At 42.0% G+C, this 18,045-nt stretch overlaps 2 long non-coding RNA genes across 2 annotated transcripts in view; both read right to left on the minus strand.

The window, feature by feature from the left end:
* LOC311589473 overlaps positions 1 to 2,396 on the minus strand; it is a 158,633-nt gene extending 156,237 nt beyond the window's left edge. Inside the window, exon 1 of the long non-coding RNA XR_014776564.1 lies at positions 2,213 to 2,396. This is a non-coding gene — a long non-coding RNA (uncharacterized lncRNA). The remainder of the gene's footprint in view (positions 1 to 2,212) is intronic.
* A 4,696-nt stretch (positions 2,397 to 7,092) lies between these two features.
* On the minus strand, positions 7,093 to 13,674 carry LOC311589472. The gene is made up of 3 exons (XR_014776563.1): positions 13,497 to 13,674; positions 12,522 to 12,893; positions 7,093 to 7,206 (listed from the first exon to the last, which is right to left on the minus strand). It is a non-coding gene; the product is annotated as an uncharacterized lncRNA (long non-coding RNA).
* Between the last annotated feature and the right edge of the window lie 4,371 nt (positions 13,675 to 18,045).

Here is an 18,045-nt window from a genome sequence, read left to right on the forward strand (position 1 = left end):
TGCCTCTTTGTGCTCACTAGTTTTATGTTAACCTGGCACAAGCTAGAGTCATCCAGAGGGACCTCCAGACTCTTGCTTGAGTTCCTGCCCTGAGAGGTGCAAGCTGAATCTAAGTTGTTTATGGTCATGGTGTTGTATCACAGCAATAGAAACTCTAACTAATAAGAAAGAAACACTTTCTCCCAACATAGCTTCACCAAAGTGTCCACTGCCAACACCGCCAGCTGACACTCCAGGTTGACCAGATATCCCCACATCCCCACACGGAAACTTCCTCCTCTCCATCATCACACACAGAGCTGATTTCATTCCACTTTTGACCTCTGAACATTTCTTAACTTGAGGCCAACTTAAATGCCTTTAGAGTTTTCTTTTTATCTAGAACTTTTTTTTTTTTTAAGACAGAGTTTCTCTTTTTGATAGCCCTGGCTGTCCCAGACTCACTTTGCAGACCAGACTGGTCTCAAACTCACAAAGACCCACCTGCCTCTGCCTCCCAAGTGCTAGCACTAAAGGGGTGCACCACCATGTGCCCTACTCTAAAACTTTTAAGGTGTTTTTTAGCAGGATGTTTTTCAAGTCATGGATTCAGCAATACTACAAGTAAATAGTTTCACCAGGATCTTTTATATACAGGTCATATATTTGTTTTTAAGCAGATTTTTTTTATTTCATATGATAAAAAATAAAATGTGTTCTGCATCACTCATTATTTTTACATACCCAGGAAGAACTCTGCATGCTGTGCCAGTGTAGTACAATTATTAAAGATGCACTCTCGAACATTTATTGTTTAGCCTTTTGCCTTTATAAGTTCTCTCTCTCTCTCTCTCTCTCTCTCTCTCTCTCTCTCTCTCTCTCTCTCTCTCTCTCTCTCTCCTCACTCTGTCCTAATTAATGGGGTTATGCACCAACCTTGTTAGTCTTTAGAGATGACTGACTACTGACCCCAGCGTTTTACTAAGTTATCATTCATTCTCGAATGATTAGAAATATTACCATTTCTCATGTACATCCTATCTACTGCCATGGGGATCTCCAGGCTGTCTGTCTTCTGCTATTAGTGCTATCATCTTCCAGGTAGTTAAGATTATGTTCTTTTTAATGTCAGCTCTGCTATGTGCTCAGTCACTGGCTTTGCTCTCAATGTCGTTTATCAGGCACTTTCTGGCAACCTTCTTGATGTTCTATGAGACCAAGAATTATTCTATCAAGTCTCCTGATAATGTTTCTTAAAATCTTGGCTTTGACAGATGCAATTCTTTCCCTACACACCTTTAATAAATGGCTGTGACTCTCATCAAGGAGCACGTAGAGGAAGTAGGTGGTGTCCTTTAAGCATTTGATACTGATGAGAGATTTGCAAAGGGGTCTGTTTCAGGGATGTGAACAGGTGAAAAGACCTGGCAAGGATGGGAGAAGCACCCGGAGATAAACACTGGGAAGTCATTAGCACTTCTGAGCCACAGAGGACAAAGATACTGGAGCCTACAAGAGGCCATCTGGCTGCAACTTTGGATGAAAAAAAAAAAAAGCACTGATAAGCCGGGCGTGGTGGTGCATGCCTTTAATCCCAGCACTCAGGAAGCAGAGGCAGGCGGATCGCTGTGAGTTCGAGGCCAGCCTGGTCTACAAAGTGAGTTTAGGACAGCCAAGGCTACACAGAGAAACCCTGTCTCGAAAAACCAAAAACAAACAAACAAACAAAACAAAACAAAACAAAAAAGCACTGCTGTCAGATCCACTCACTTCCCTCCCATCTCTCCTTCTGAAGTTTTGTTGCTTATCACCTAAAAAAAAAAAAAAAAAAAACTCCAGAGAAGAGAGGCAGCAGGGGAAACCTGCTGTGGCCCAGCCTCCAGCAGTAAAGATAAGACCAGCAAGCCCACCCAGAATGCAAATGGTGAGTTAGATTTATGCCTTGGTAGCTGTTCATGTGTACAGTACTGAAGTTGCTATTGTGACTGTGATTTGCACAGGGGAGTCCTACCTATAGGCCTTTTAAAGAAATGGGCTCATCCTCCCCAAAGAGAGTGGACTTTGTGAACCGCAGATGCATGTCACCTGTGCTGTAACAGCTGCTTTTGACTTGAGGTATGAAATGTTCTAGGCTGCAAACTTTCCTTGTCAGATTGTGAAGTCGAAATTTTTCCAGTGACAGAGAGCAGCGGCAGGCAAATTGCCTGTCTCTTCCATAGACACAGAGCCTTACGGTCCCATCCATTACAGGATGATCTCATTAGCTTCAGCTTTGAAATACAATTTTCTCCTTCCTGATTGGAAAATCCCCAAAGATGCCGGTGAAGTTTTCATTTCTCCTCCAAAGGGATGCAGAATGCTAAATCTTTCCACAAAGAGAATCCGCAGAAAACAATAAACAGTAGTTTAAATTCGAGAGCACCTGGAAGCAATACAGAAATCAGCAAGTGAGAACAAACTGGACCCTTTCCAGGAAAAGTTGTTTGGGATCACTGATCTCTCCCTTCAGCTAATTCCTCTGCTGGCTGAACCAGGGTTATCTGTGGTCAAGGCTGACACCTTTGACTCAAGGCAGGAAGTACAAAATCCAGTGAAGTCAATCATAGTCTGCTGGCTGAGCCTCTGTGTGAGTCTTGCTGGGGGACCAAGAAGAACTCGAAGCATTTTAGAGTATGTGTCTCACCTCCTTTCTGTTCCTTTGTTTTGTTTTGTTTTTCATTTCCTGATACAGAGATTGAACTCAGGACCTTGTGCATGCTGGGCAATCTTTCAGCTCTGTTTCCCACTTCCTGGGTTGCAAAGGTTACATGAAAACGAAGACAACAACAACAACAACAACAACAACAAAATAAACAAAGAAAGAAAGAAAGAAATGAAGACAACAAGCATTTGGGAGGCTTCAGTTAATGGACAGACCAGGCCTAGTGAACCATATGTCCCTTACATCACCAGCCATTTTCCTGTCATATGCCAAGAAGGTGATGTTCACCACTGTAGCCAGTGGAAATAAAGACCTTCCATCCTGATAATGTGCTTTGGCATCAGGACATTCAAGCAAACACAGGAAATGCCACTGCACTGGCCTGGCTGCTATGATTAAATCACCCATCAGTGCAGTCTCAGGGAGACACTCTAGCAAATGAACAGATTATTGAATTATTCAGGGTCATTTGAAGCATGAGGGGCAGCCGAGGAGAATCAAGCAAACAAAACAGTATCTTCTGTGCCATGTTCTCAGTGGGATTCGGGATCTAGAGGTGACCCTAAAACCATGGCCACTCATTAATTTTATTGAATAATCCTAGTTAATGGACCAGGTTTGAATACATGATGTTCCCTAGCCCTCTCTTTGGTCAATTTCTTATTGTAATATCAGCATTTTTGATTGGGCATTCTTTTTTCATTAATTAAAAAAATAATTTATTCAGATTACATCCTGATTGTTATCCCCTCACTTGTATTCTCCCATTCCCCCTCCCTCTCTCTTTTGCCCTATTTCCCTCCCCTAGACCTCTAACAGAAGGGGAACTCCTCCCCCACCATATGACCACAGCCTATCAGGTCTCATCTGGATAGCCTGCTTCCCCTTCCTCTGAGTGCCACCAGTCCTCTCCATGAAGGGGAAGTGAGCAAATAGGGGCACCAGAGTTCATGTCAGAGGCAGTTCCCACTCTCTCCACAAATGTGGAGAATGAGCTGTCTACTGGCTACATCTGAATGTATAAAATCTTAGAGATATCAGGGCTACAAGGCACATGCCTAAACATAATAAAGTAAGCCAATAGCCAACACCATATTAAATATAGAGAAACTCGAAGAAATTCCACTAAAATCAGGGACTAGATAAGGCTGCCCACTCTCTCTATATCTCTTCAATATAGTACTTGAAGTTCTAGATAGAGCAATAAGACAACAAAAGAAGATCAAGGGGATCCACATCAGAAAGGAGGAAGTCAAAATTATCCCTATTTGCAGATGATATGATAGTGCACATAAGTGACCCTCAAAATTCCACCAGAGAACTCCTACAGCTGATAAACACCTTCAGCAAAGTGGCTGAATACAAAAATCAACTCAAAAAATTCAGTAGCCCTCCTGTATACAAATGACAATCATGCTGAGAAAGAAATTAGAGAAACTACACCTTTCACAATAGCCACAAATAATATGAAGTATCTAGGAATAACTCTAAGCAAGCAAGTGAAAGATCTGTTTGAAAAAAACTTCAAGTCTCTGAAGAAGGAAATTGAAGATGATATCAGAAGATGGAAAGATCTCCCTTATTAGTGGATTAGGAGAATCAACATAGAAAAAAAGCAATTTACAGATTCAATGTAATCCCTATTAAAATACCACAATTTTTTGAAGATCTTGAAAGATCAATTCTCAACTTTATATGGAAAAACAAGCCAGAATAGCTAAAACAATCCTGTACAATAAAATATCCTCCAGAGAAATCTCTATCCCTGATCTTAAGCTGTACTATAAGCAACAGTAATTAAAACAGCATGGTACTGGTATAGGAATAGGCTGGTTGGTCAATGTAATCAAATTAAAGACCCAAAAATAAATCCACACAGTTTTGGACACTTGATTTTTGACAAAGAAGCCAAATATACACAATGGAAAAAAATAGCATCTTCAACAAATGGTGGTGGTTTAACTGGATACCTACATATAGAAGGATTGAAGGTAGATCCATATTTATCACCATGCACAAAACTCAAGTCTAAGTGGATTAAAGACCTCAACATAAAACCAGATACACTAAATCTGCTATAAGAAAAAGTGGTGACTACATGATCTTTATGGTTTCCAGGAAAGATCACTGCTTTGTTTGCTGTCTGGAGATGGATGTGCTTGGGGCTGGTTTCACTGGTCCTTCTTAGAACTGCCCCTGTTGGTCTCTTGTAGTTTCCTGCTGTATAAAACATTTCATTCCCTTTTCTAGCTTGAGTCCATTTCTATAAGAAAGCCATCTTTTAGTCTGCCCTTGGGTATCACATCTTTCCTGCTTCCAACCACACAGTTCATCCAAGTCTGTAAGTATAGAAAGTATAGAGTTGCATCTACATCCAGTCTTCCCATGCAGCCCAGATTTTCTCTCATCATCTCTTCCATAGGTTCCAAGAGATGCTTTGTGCCTCTTATCTTCTCTTATTTAGCCCACCAGGGATGCTGCCAGATTCACCACACTGAAAACTCCACTTTCACTACACACCTTTTTGCCCTAAATCATGCCTGCTCGCCCATCACCTTTTTTAGTGAATTATTGGCTTACTAGCTCAGCAACAAGGGTACTACACCAGCTTCTAGGGCTTTTGATGCACTTGACCAGGGGTCAGCAAACTACAACCCAGCTTAGCACATGTTTCTGTAGATAAGATTTCCTTGGCATTCACTGGTGCCCCCTCATTTGCATATTATCTGTGGTTTATACAGTACACCTGCAGAGTCCAGTAGTCATGACATATTTTAGTGGACTATAGTATCTACAAACCAGACAGTTATGGGGAATGTTTGCCAGCATGATCCCTAGACATATTTCTCATATTAAAACTGAACTCTATTCATTAGTTGCCACAGCTTGACATTTGTACATTCTTCACCCCTATGGAATGTTTTTCCCTATCTCATGATAAACATTTCTTCAAAATTCTCCTCAGACACAGCCTCCTTTAGGAAAGCCTCTATCCATTTTCTCATTCATTTCCCCACTGAATTGTTTGCCCTCTAAGTTTTTTTTGTTATACATCCATATATTTTTCAAACACTGTGATCTACAGTGCGGATGTTGAGGGAAATAACGATCCTCAAAACACATTTTAAAAAAAGCATCAAAAACAATCAAACATGTGGCTTTATGATTGCAACTGAAATAAGAGATATGAAGAAAAAGTCCAAGTCCTTATGACAGTCATTTAAATGAGAGACTCAAGAGAGCCCTAAGATTTCAACAAAGAACCAAAAGTTGGGATGGGAGTATCCCAGGCTTAAAGAGTGATTTAGGAAAGCCTTAAGGAGAACTCAGGTTGGATTGGAGGAACTTGTACCATGGGCTCATGTGACTGGTGTCTGCTTAGAAAGCAAAGGGGAGCATGTGCTAGGAAAGACAGAGAGATGGGCAGACCAAGTTAGACTGAGCCTTAAAGGCACACCAGGAATTCAGGGTGTGTGTGTGTGTGTGTGTGTGTGTGTGTGTGTGTGTGTGTGTGTGTGTGTGTGTAGGGCTACCATTATATAGTTCTGAGTCTGAAAGAACATGCTCAAACATATATTTAATTTGGGCTATGTGTGGGGAATTGACTGGAAGAGATGACAGAGTGGATCTTCTGTTATCTGACTCATGTGTGTGTTTTGTTAATTTTTTCTTGACTTTGGTCATCCACTTTGTATTGTAGCTTTTTTTTTTCATAATACTGAGCATTGTTGTTACGCATGGGCATGCCTTTTGTCCTGCTGCATCTGTCCTCCCACTCTTCGCAGAGTCTTCTGTACCACACACTACCATGCACCACATAAAGGAAGCATGTAATAAAGAATGACTTGATTTCACAACCTTCACATTCCTCTGAGAGTTAATAGTTTCAGCTCATATCTATTCACTAGTCATCTTGGAACATCCCTGACTTTCACCTCCATAGGCAGAACTATGACCCACAAGGGAAAGCCAGCCCTTGCTTCTTCTTTGTTTGAGACAGAGACCCTGATTTCAACACAATATCAGACATAGTAACAAGGTTATCTTTGTGAAACTAGAATTCAGAAAAGTGGAATAATTTCTTTTTCAATGGAAAAAGGCTATTTTTTTTAATTACATAGTTGAGCTGTGATCACAAGCTGTTTCATAGAGATGCTAGTGATAATGGTGTCATAGGTTGAATCAGGAAATCATGGGCCCGTGATCTAACACCAGAAATGTGTGCATGTGTCTTTGTTAGAAAATGTTGCGGATATAATTAATGATCTCAACATAGGATTAGCCTTGATGGTGTTCTTTATATCCAATGACAAAACGGACCATTACAGAGGAGACAGGAAGTAAAACACAGAAACTACCCCCACTCTGAATAAAATAAAAAGAGTCTTGCCTTCCTGCTTTGCCTTCTGGGTTTTGCATTGTTTTCTTTGGAATATAGAGATGGATCATCCAGGGTCTCCGGTTTGTCAAGCAAGTAGCCTGTCACTGAGCTGTGACTCCAAGTCCCCTTTGTCCACTCCACAGTTCTGTGTGGAAGAAGATGATCATGAAGGTCTGGTTGACTTCATAATTCTTAAATCAGGAAAGACAGAAGGCCCAGGAGACATGTGTGTCTTAGGATGAGCTCCCCAATCCCCACAGACCTTGACTTTTTTTTTTTTTCAGAGTTTGTCCTAGCAAGCACCAGAAGCAGTGGAGAAGGAAGACTAGGAGAAAGAGGAAGTGTACTATGAGCAGATGATTGTTAAGTCAAGTAGGAGCCTCTTGCTCAGAGATAGTGTCGAATATGCATCGTATTTGAAAGTTCTCAGAAGAAGAACAAAAATGAAACACACTTTAATTGAACTGTCTGACAGGGTGATTAACGGATTAAAATATTAGTGGTTGTGAAGAGATTGGAATGTTGCAGATTCTGAGCCTAATTGCTTTATTAGTAGTAAATAAATTACTAATTTATTTAGGGCTATCTTTAGCCCTACTACTAGTAGACATTCTTTGCCTATCTCTCTGTCTGCCCACAGCATTCTGTGACTATTAGGTAAATGCTTTGGGATGTACAAACATACCCCTAGCTTCCACCAGCTAAAAGTGATCAGATAGCATCTGAAGTCTATAGCAGAGATTTGGTCCTTTGCTCTCCTGGAACTTGTCTGTTTGAGGTTTCCATCAGTGTATTTGAAAAATGTATCATTTGTGATTTTGTTTTGCTACTATAAAAATGTCATGAAACTTGCCACAGTGGAACATGGAATTTGAAGTAACTTGAATCTGTGTTCCTGGGCCATTGGTAACTCAGATTTAGTTCCAGTGTAAATAATCTGTATCCCTTTGAGATGAAAGCGGCATTTTATGTAGACAGCATCAACTGTCCTACCTACCAGGCAAAAATGGCAAGATGCTGATCTGCAATTTCCAGTTTATCATTGTCTTTGCTGTTGTCATAGTATTGATTCCCTGATATATCTGGCTTCTTTCCTTCTCGGCCTGCCACTCACATGGCGGGAAGAAGCCTCAGCAGAGAGTTCCAGACATTGACAACCTGAAATTTCTGGCAGATAGTGGGGTAATGTACAGGAAAGGGAAGGGATTGGGGACCACACTGCATGTATGTTCCTGGGTCTGGGGCAACCTCTATCTAGGAAGGGAAAAGATTTGGAAGAAGTTGGCACTGATCTCCAGCACAGAGTGCAACAGCATAAAAGGTCACCTATGCTGTCTGGGTCGGAAACATATGAAATAAGCCCCTATCTCAACTGTCTCTCTCAACCCTCCAGTAGAAACTTTTCTTTACAATTAGCTTCTTTGTAGTCAGCTGATGATACACAGATTAGTAAAACAGGGACATCTCCAATTCATTAATGAAACTCACAACTGGAAACAAGAGGGAAACAGCTTAAAAGAAATCATCTGCCCAAACAAGTTTTGGAGTGTGTACACTGTGTGGTTTGCATGGACTACATGCCAGTGTGTGTGTGTGTGTGTTTACATGTGTGTTTGTGTGTGTTATGTGCACACCTGTTCATATGTGTGTATGTAGGCATGCATGTGACACAGCCCACATATGTTAGGCAGAGGACAACTTTGGGTACAGAAGAATTTTAATCCAGCAACATGTCAGCTCTGGCAAGGGATCTCATCCAAAGACGGAGGTTTGTGTGATATGTCTGGAATACGCACAGGCCACACACCTTTAATCCCTCTGGCTGGAATACCTACATTATTTAGTATACACCTTTAATCCCAAACAATGACATCTAATTGAGGGACAAAGTGACCAGTCAGATAAAGATTTGACAGAATGAGTCAGGAGAACAGACAGAAAAGAGAAGCCACTTAAGAGCAGCACACAGAGCAAGAGCAAGGGAGTTCATGCAGACAGTACAGAGAATGGAACAGAGTAGAGTACAGGAATACAACAGTGTTCGTGCAGTCAGTACAGTACAATTTGGTGCAGTTTGGTTCAGTTCCATGCAGGCAGTTCAATGCAGTTCAGTTCCTGGAGTTCAGAGGCAGTTTTTCTGAGCAGAGCAGATCAGTGAGAAGCCAAGAGAGGCTAGTTTGCATCAGTCAACTTGGAGAGAACTTTTGAGCCAGAACAGCTGAGTTGCACCAGCCAGCTGTAGTTCAGAAAGAACTAGAAAGAGTGAATTTAGTCAGCAGTAAGTATCCGAGACTGAAAACATTCCAGACCTAGGTTAGCAGATTGAAGGCTAGAAGCTGAAGCCTTCAAGATCTGGGCTTGTAGAAGATTAGATTGTATGAATGCTAGAAGCTTCCAGATCTAGGCCTAGGGATAGATAGAACAGAGATAGAAACACTCTGGGTTCAGCCCAAGCCATGTATTCATAAAGCTTAGGCATGGCTCTCATCTCATCCCCTCATCCTTGCTTTGGACCATATTAGGAACAATGGCTCCTCTTTGCAGTTGCATAAGCCAGGCTGGATGTTTCTGGGGTTTCCAAAAGTCCTCTATTTTGATCTCCCATCTCAGGATGCTGATTTTAGAGAGCTTCATGTGGACCATGGGGATCCACACTTATGTGGGATGAGAATGGCTCAGAGTGATGGAGGAAAAGTACAGGAGAACCTCAACCCAGGACGGCAGGAGTTGGTCCCCATCCCAGCCTGGTGCCATAAAGTTGGCTGCCCCACCATCAACCCTAGGAAGAATTTATTGCCTTGACAGTTATTGGATTTCACTCCATGTTTGACCCCAGTGGCCCACCCCCAGCCACTGAGCATGCAGAATAAGTATCTTTCAACACCTCTGTCCTGGCCAGTTGTATATGGCCACATGAACCTTGCCGCAGAGACCCAGACCACTTTCCCACAGCATAAATACCCCACAAAAGAAAAACACCTCAATTCTCCATATTTAGGCTCTCATGCTTGTGTGGCTGGTAAGTGATTTGCCCTCTGGGCCACCTCCCCAGTCCTCTGCTTTAAATAAAAAACCTCAGAAAGAACTAGAAGCAATGCCTCTAATTCTTTTACTGAAGATTTATAATAGGCAAAAAAAAAAAAATCCTAAAATCAAGTGCATGTGTTTATTGTACAAGGTGGTGAGATGACACAGTGGTAAGTCATCAAGCAACGGGGATCATCACTATGCTGAGAGTGCCATTTTTGATGAACAGAGTTGATATATCACATAACAAGATGGCCCACATATCTCAGAATGGTGTAGGGAGGCATAGTGTGGTGGCTAGCAGGTTTGAATTCCAAGCACAGAATTGAATCCTAGCCATGCCAAGTTCATGGATGTGTAACCCTGAGCAAATGACCTTTCCTTCTCATGTGTACAAGGGGGGGGGGCAAGATAAACTAAATGAAAGTATGGGTGTTAGACTCATGCTTGCCTAGAGCAGGTGCTCTGTATACAATAGATGCCACTTCTGTTGTTGTAACATGATCAAGTCTGTGCATTCTGTGTCACCTAGAAACACAAAGGCCAAAAAACATGTGGAGAAAATTAGATCTTCCTGCTTCTCTTTGACATGGGATGGGGTGCTAAACATTATATTTAGTTCCAAAGGTTTCTGTGAAGATGCTCAGGCATACTGCATGCCTTTTCAGTTAAGCATATAGGGAAATGGTAAAAATCTGCAGAGAGATTCCAGAATAGTCTTCCTCAGTGCCCAGAAAGAGAATATCTGGAAAGACTGGCCACTTCCTGGTCGGAGAGCAAATACCTGCTTGTTAGCACAGAAGCCACAGTGAGGAGCTTCCAGCTTACTAGATTTCAGACCTACTAATCTCCTGTCTCCTGTTGCCCCTAGAACACCAACATGTCCCTTCACTTTGCAAAATGTCTCCACTCTGAGCCCAGCGCATTAGCCTCCTCTCCAGCTCACCGACTGCTCATAAGTATTTTAAGCACATGTAGTGGAATTAACAGAAAATCTATTTATAGCACTTTGTCTTCTTGAGGAACTTGAAGATAAAATTTGAGAGATGCTGAAGTCCTCCTGCAGCTATCTCTGTACCCGCAGAAAGGTAGATTAGAGAGATGACTGTCATCTGATGGATGGTGAGAACAGTCTCCGCTGAGATCCCAGAGTATCGGCCCAAGCTGTGCTTCCAGCCCACCAGCAGGCCATGGCAAATGGTTGACACTAGCTGTGCCTCAGTTTTCCCATATGCAAAGTGGTGATAAAAATACACCTCCCCACCAGGGTTGTTCAGAGGATTAACGAAACAATATCAGAGAAGTACTTTGTGGTGTTATATATCCCAAAAGGTATTACCATTATAAAATGCACAATATAAGACTCCATTTTTTTTACTTTGTGACTTTGATGGTATGAACAAACTTCACCCTCCAGCTTTTTAATATGATTATAAGCCCTTTACAAGAATGCGGCTTTCACTTTGCACAGCGGGATACATAATATTTCTTATAAATTTAATTTAGAAAACGGCAGGAAAATAATGTTAAGGATTTGCCTTAAACCCACTAAAGCAAGGCAATTCCATTAATACCGCCACTCCATCTTTAACTTGACACATTGTGCCTTAAGATGACAGTCTCCCAGATCCTTGCTATTCTTCGGAACAATAAAGGTAAACTTGAGATATGGGACACACTTTGTCAATGATTTTTTTTCTTCTTTTTCTAAAGCTGCCTAGTCATATCCTTAACAACACCCTTAGTGTTTATTTCTTCTTTTGAAGTGGTAGTGGAAGAGTTCTGTGGTAAGTTCCACCATGACTTCCTATCAGAGATGCCCTGGTACCACTGGTCCTCCGTCTACTACAATTTATGACTCCCTGTGGTCCCAGGGACCCTGGAGCAAGCTCTGCATGCTACAGGGAAAGGAGGACTGAAAGACTGTTGGTGTTACTATGATTTGAGAAACTCTTCTCCTTGGGGGCTTTAAAGTTAGCTCACTGCCTATTCAGAGGGTTTCTTCAGAATCTCCCTGTGGAGATTTCATGGCTGCTGCAACAAATTCTTATAAACCCCGGAACTAAGAATAATGCAAATTTATTAACTTTACATTCTATGGGCTAAAAGCCCAACATGGCAACAGAGTCCATGTCAGAGACAGCCCCTGCTCCCCTTACTAGGGGACCCACATGAAGCCTGAACTGCCCATTGACCGCTCACTCCTAGTGTGGCTGCCTTGACAGGTCCCAGGGGAAAAGGACTGGCTCAGCCCTGATGCATCTTGATGAGCAGTGGTGGGTTCCGCCAGGGGGCTCTCTTTTTCTGAGGAACAGGGGAGGGGGGAGAGAGGGAGGGAGTATGGGATGAGGAGAAGAGGGGGGAAGGCGGCTGAGATTGGAATGTAAAGAGAATAAATAAATTAATTTTTAAAAAGACCAACATGGTTCTCACCAGGATGAAATCAAGGTATTCACGGAGATACGTTTCTTCTCTATGCCTTAGGGGTGACTCTATCTCCTTTGGCAGCTCCTAGAGTATGTCCCTTCAGCGGTGGCCCCTTACTACTTCCTTACAGTCCGTAGTGATGCATCCACTGCCTCCTATACCACCCTTCGAGTTCTTCTACTGCTTCCTTCTTTCTCTTCCAAATATCTTAGTTATTGGAAGAAAATGACGAGGCTGGTGAGACGGCTGCGTAGTTAAGAGCACTTGCTGCTCTTGCAGAGGATCTGAGTTTGGGTCCCAGCATGCACACGGTAGCCCACACCTATCTGTTACTCCAGTTCCAGGGAGTCTGATGCCCTCCTGTGCTCTCCCCAGACACTGCACAGACATCGTACAGAAACATACATAGGAAAAATATGCACATACTTAAATAAAATAAGTAGACCTAAAAAAAAAAAATCAGACAAAGAGGACATAAAGGTGGCAAAGGCATATGTTGGGAATGTCTGGAGGGAGTCGGGAAGGAGCTGGAAGTAGGTATGATCAAGATACATTATATATACATATGAAGTCAAAGAGTAAGTAAAAAAAAAAGTCTTTAAACAAATTCTCAGTAATTATATCTGGACCTCCTAAATAATCCAGAACAAGCCCACATATCTCCAGGAGAGGTGATTATTTAGCCTCATTCCAATTGCAAACTTAATTTACCTTTAGCATCTAACAACCCATATCCATGAGTTCTGATGATTATAACTTAGACAGCTGTATAAGATGGGGAGACTGTTTTGCCTGCAGACCCAGCTAGCTCTAGCCGACACCACGGGGGGCCATAAACAACAGCAATGGTGAAATGGGATGTTGTTACTGGTGTCAGAAGGGATGCTGGACAACAGCTTTCCTGATTTATGGGCAGAGCCCTCTTCCTCATCTGATCCCATGCCCCACATTTCATTTTCTACTCTTGGGTGAGAATCTTACCAGATCCAGATCAGTGCATCATTTTCTGTCAACTGGATACATCCGGGTAAATGATGAGTTAGCTCAGTGCCTCAGACAATCTGATAGGAGATTCTCTGTTGGAAGAGATCTAGATCAAGATAATCCTGAATACTTAAAGTGAAAACTACGAGTCTCACTCTACAGCCTATCCTGAGTTCTGTTTCTGTTTGACCCTATGAAGATGAGTGTGGTCAAAGTCACACTATGATATAATGATTAACTTTAACACGTCTGAGATCAGTAAAGCACGTGTCTGGGTGTGTCTGTGGGGAGCTTTTCCACAGAGAATGTTGTGGGTGACAGCAACTGAGAGCGAATGACCCAGCCTGGATAAGGGTAGCACCATGCCTCAGGCTGGAGCCCCAGGTAGAATAAAAACAGAAAAGGAAGGCAGCTGGCCGGCAGGTAAAGTTCCTTCCATCCTAATAGTCTATTGTGAGTGCTGTCACCTGAGGAAGAACAAACTGCAGCCTTTTCAACTTTTAAATATGGGCTCATATTTAAAAAAAGTTCCCAGGGCCTTCAGCTTCAGAGCAAGCTTCTTGCACTCTTACACTGTGTTCAGCTCCTGTGTTCTTTACCTCTTTACCATTGTTGGAGCACCCAGCCAATCAGTTATATCGCCCTTTATAATTACTGGCTGTGTCCCTCTAGGGAACCCTGCCTAATGCAGGCAGTGCTTAATACTTGTCTTCATTATAAAACATCTATGTAGCAGGTAGGCCCTGTCAAACCCTTTACATATTGTGTCACATGATCTAATCATTGTGAATGAGCCCACACTAATTGACCCCACAGTTATCTTACTTGGAGATATCTGGAGGTCTCAAGTACCATCAGATATCGTGGAAGCCTCAGGGTCTTTTCTGTTGTTGCCTTCCTGTCCCTTCAGCCTGTCTTTGTATATCAGAGCTTCCCCTCCTTGTTAAAGGTTTTTGGTTAATTAATTATCCTAGGAAACCTTTATTCTTAGAAGCTTCTAGCAGCAGCAGAAAGGACTAAGGATGAGTTCCCACACTCTGACACTGACAAGAAGGCGCCTGTGGCCCTCCGAGGTCCTCACATCATTCCACAGGGCAGCTGTCTATGTTCAGGCATGGCTTCTCTCAGATGGAAACAAATGAAGCCAAAAGCCTCCCCACTGTGAAATTCTACAGTATTCAAGGAGGGCAGTGTGGGAGATTGACTGGCAAGCAAAGATTAATTGGGTCTGTGTGGGTAAGTGCTTGATGAGACAAGGTCAGCCTTTACTCCGTGTCAGCTTGAAAGAGGATGTTGGGAGTGGAGTCAGTAGGCTGTGAAGGGCAGCCTCAGGGTCAGAATGACAGCAGCTCGGGGAAGGCTCTGGGCTGTGAAAGTAAAACAAGCACCAGTGTAAATGACCCGGGGCTCTGATGATATGCCACAGTGATGTGCATGCTCTTCGACTGACATTCAAATGACTGAAATATGCCCCCACCCCAACCGCCTGTGCCACACTCAGGGAGAACTCAGATCACCAACCAAGGGTTTAGCGTTTACTAAACATAGTGTTAAAAGGTTTCTCAGTCCCCAAGGTTTGAAGCTTTTGTGATAATGTCACAGTGAGCTGCAGTTAATACAATGCATGAGTGGCCCCTTGAAAATATATACTTCTAAATGAGTCTATTAAATTGCTAAAAATATTGTCTCTAGTAGAGATAGCATTTTCTCCTAAAGATAGATTCAAAGAGAAACACAGTAAATGCATGGGTGTGAGCTCTTCTGGTCTATTTGGGGCAGGGATCCATAAACAACCTTGCTGCTTATTATTATATCTGGATGTCTGATAGAAAATTTGGGGAGTAAGATAAGGTAAAAGAAAATTAAGAAAATAATTTAAGTATTGGAATAATTATGATTAAGGGTGATTTCTTAGGTTTAAAGCTTATACATGGTCTAGCTAGAAGTGCTAACGTTAACAGACTGCACCTCCCATCTGGGACATCACTCTTGGGTTGAGTTCCTTGCAGCAGGCCTTGGCCCATGGCACCAACAACATCATGCCCATCCTCACTGTTTGGTTCCTCCTGGAGATGAATGAGTTTAGCGTACCAACTCAGCTCACTACTGCAACAGAGACTAATACAAACACAGTGTTAGGCTTTTAACCGTAATAGAGATATCACTTTTCCAGTGGTCAAGAAGCTCATAAATCAGGTATGTAGGAAGTCAAGTTAATAATCAGAGGCCCTGTCTGAATAGCCAAAACACTCTTGAGCAGTCAAGACCACACCAGCAGCATTACCATGTCTAACTGAAGAGTATTAAACAATAGTAACCAAACGGCATAGCCACGGCCTAAAATCCAACACATAGCAATGAACCAAAACAGAACACAAGAGAACAAACAGATGAATCCACACATTTGCAGCAAACTGAGTTCCAACACAGGCAATGCTTTTAGTTTGGGGGGAGGGGAGCGGGGTTGTGTTGTTGCTGTGACAACATACCTGACAAAAAGCAATTTAAAGAGTGAGGGATGTATTTCCTTTCCCAGTTTGAAGGTGCAGTTCAAGACAGAGAGGGTGTGGCTGGAGGAACCTGAGGCAGCTGGTCATGTTGCATCCTCAGGGAGGAGTCAGAGGTTGGCAAATGTTGATGGCTTAGCTTGCTTTCTGCTCTTACTCATTGTGGGTGACCAGTCACATGTAGGATGAGTCTTCCTGCCTCAATTCCCAATCTACACATTTTGTAGAAACAGACATGTGCAGAGGTGTGTCTACTAGATAATTCTAGGTTGTGTCAAGTTGACAACCCATATAAACCAGGCACCAAAAATACACACTGGAGAGAGTACATGGCCTTTGGTAAATGGTGCTGGGAAAACTAGATGTTGATATGAAGAATGAAACTGGACCTATATCTCTCACCTTTTACAGAAACCAATCCAAGATGGATTGATCAAGGACTTAAATGTTCCCAAATCATAAAGCAACCCACTGAATCATAGGAAAAATATCTTAGGCATTGGTCTCAGGGAAGGCATAGGTGACAAATGAAATTACAACTAATAAGGAGTGTCTGTGGAGCTAAGGAAACAATCAACAGAGTAAAAAGGCAACCTACAGAATGTAAAAATGTATTTGCAATTTTTTTTTCTGAAAAGGGTTGAGACTATTATTCAAAATGAATAATGAGCTCAAACAATGCAACAGCAAAAAAAAAAAACCAAATAATTCATATTAAAAATGAGCAAATAGATGGACTTGGTGGCACGTTATCTGTAATCTGAGCACTCAGAAAGCACAGGCAGCATGACCTCAACTACAGGACCATCTTGGACTTCTAGTTAGCTCCAGGCATGGCAGGGATGCCTAGCAAAACACACACAAAGATGGGCAAATGGTCTACAGTGAGTAGATGATTCACAAATGGCCAACAAGTACATAAAATGCTAAATATCACAAATCATCAGGAAAATGCAAACAAAAATGACAGTGGGTACCATCTCACTCAATTAGAGTGACTTTATTTTCTTAAGACAAAACACGAATGCTGATGAGAATATACTGTAGATGACAAGAGAAGAGAAAACAGTACAACGGGATCCTAAAAACAAACAAACAAACAAACAAACCTAGAAAAAACAAACCTGCTCTATATGATGCAGAAATTCCATAACTGGGTATAGATACAAAGAAACCGATATCAGTATGTTGAAGAGATATCCAGAGTCCAGTATTCACTGTAGCACTATTCATCACAGCCTCGATATGAAGTCAACCTGGGTACCCACCGATGAATGAACAAAGTACATGTGGTGTAGACACACAAAGGAATATTAGTTAACCATAAAAAAGGAATGGAATTTGGCCATTTGCAGCAACACGGTGAAATGAAATGTCAGAGAAGACAAATATTTCATAAAGTAGGGGATAGAACAGTAGCTACTAGATGCTGTGAAGATGCTGTGGCAAGGAGACAACAGTTGTGTGCATAGGAAATGAATATGAAGTAACTTTCTGAGCTGGAGGGAAAGCTCACCAATTAAAATTGAGCATGGTTTTCTCTTGCAGAGAAACTGAGTGTGATTCCCAGCACCCGTGTCAGGCAGCTCACAACTGCCTGTAATTCCAGCTTCAGTGAATTTGATACCCTCTTCTGGCCTCTGTGGGCATTACCCTCATGTATGCAGACTCACCCACCATCCACCCTCCCACATATGTACAAAATTAAAGTAAAAATAAGCCACCTTCTAATGTCTTACCTTACAGTGGGATAACAAAACTACTAGATAGGATTCTGAATATTCCCAGAACATTCTTTCAGATGATGGCTATACCAATTACTTTGATCTAACTAGACTATATTGCACATGCACAGGCATGCTTACACACACACACACACACACACACACACACACACACACACACCTCTCCTTTTATAGTTATTATGTGTGAAATAGAAATAAAAAGTAAAGTTGAATCTATAAAACATAACCACAGCAGGTCCTTGAGCTTTCAGAGGATCCAATCTAAAGGAGGTGATAGCATAGTGTGTAGTTACT

Source organism: Acomys minous (assembly GCF_964271855.1).
Source record: "Acomys minous genome assembly, chromosome: 18".
NCBI lineage: Eukaryota > Metazoa > Chordata > Mammalia > Rodentia > Muridae > Acomys > Acomys minous.